Here is a 1,550-nt window from a genome sequence, read left to right as displayed (position 1 = left end):
GAACTTAGAACTACTTAAACCTAACTAACCTAAGACATCACAAGCATCCATGCGCGAGGCAGGATTCGAACCTGCGACCGTAGCGGTCGCGTGGTTCCAGACTGTACTCCTAGAACCGCTCGGTCACTCCGGCCGGCTGTGGTCAGCACACCGCGCTCCCGGCCGTATGTCAGTTTCCGAGACGGGAGCCGCTTCTTTTCAATCAAGTAGCTCCTCAATTTGCCTCACAAGGGCTGAGTGCACCCCGCTTGCCAACAGCGCTCGGCAGACCCGGATGGTCACCAGTCCAACTGCTAGCCCAGCCCGACAGCGCTTAACTTCGGTGATCTGACGGGAACCGGTGTTACGCTGCGGCAAGGCCGTTGGCACTCTAGTACTAAGGATCGCATTTAACCAAAATTTGTAAAACTCCAAGCAGAATAACAATGTCTCACCTCTGGAAGTCGACGTGTATACCATCCTGGTACAGCAAAAATAATGTTTACAATAGCAACAGTAGGAATTGTGTTATTGAATAGTCGCAGAACTGTTTAATGACTTCAATAATACTTCAGTGCCGTGTGTCAATGACAACAGCAGTCTCGATAGATTGTTTCCAACGTAAACAACTGAAACTAGAAATCTCTGTACAGCACATTTATATGACTGTGTATATGGTATATTTATTGTACAGTCCTTGGTAAATATTTATATAGAAATTAGTGTACGCTTTTGGCATTGCTGTGCTGGCAGGAGATACAAACCTCCCACACAATTCTGCTTCCGCACAGCCACTCTCTCACTTTGTAAACTTCACAGAACCTTTCGTGCATACAGTGCAAACTAGCATTCCTGTCTTCCATTAATGACAGATTTTATGAAATAAATTTCTGCTTGTGAAGACCTAAATGTCCACTAGTGGTTACGTAGCAAAGCCATGAATTGAGATTTGAGCAGCTAACTGATGAGGATACAATGAACATAGATCGCTAGAGGAGGAGAGTGAAGACGATACGATCTTGGAACACGTTCCATCACGCACGCCGGGTACTGAAATGCGTTCATAAAGTACGCGGACACAATTTATTCCTTAGTACCGATGTTTTGGTTCTCTGAAGAATGAGAACTATAGTAGGGAAAAAATTGTATAAAAGCTGGAATCACAAAGAAATTGCCGGAAGTGAACTGAAAACAAGTGATACGAAATACAGTGTGTTTTAAGAGTAATTCTGTGAATAAGTTCTCAGTTTCCGGCGAATAACGAGTAAGTAAAGCAGTGCGCTTTCAAATGTGACATGTAGCACGGTTTGTAAGAATAGTAAAATAGCATTTCATGGTTAGAAACACGTGTATTTTGGATTATTCGTGTCTTCCGTTTACCTGTGCTGTCACCTGTCCACATTAACCCGGTTAAATGAGAGCTCGCGGTAGTTATTGTCCTGTGGTTCTTCGTAGTCTCTCTTCATTTTCTTCTCTTAAAAAGTAATTGAAAATTAAGAGCAAGAAACAGCGCTGCGTGATAAATAGTTGTGACAACAAAGCGAACACTCTTTTATAACATAGATACACTG

At 43.1% G+C, this 1,550-nt stretch overlaps 1 pseudogene; it reads right to left on the bottom strand.

The window, feature by feature from the left end:
* Window positions 1-249: 249 nt before the first annotated feature.
* On the bottom strand, window positions 250-367 carry LOC124722027 (annotated as a pseudogene).
* Between the last annotated feature and the right edge of the window lie 1,183 nt (window positions 368-1,550).

Source organism: Schistocerca piceifrons, chromosome 1 (genome assembly GCF_021461385.2).
Source record: "Schistocerca piceifrons isolate TAMUIC-IGC-003096 chromosome 1, iqSchPice1.1, whole genome shotgun sequence".
NCBI classification, from domain to species: Eukaryota; Metazoa; Arthropoda; class Insecta; order Orthoptera; family Acrididae; genus Schistocerca; species Schistocerca piceifrons.
This window is presented reverse-complemented; position numbering and strand designations above follow the sequence as displayed.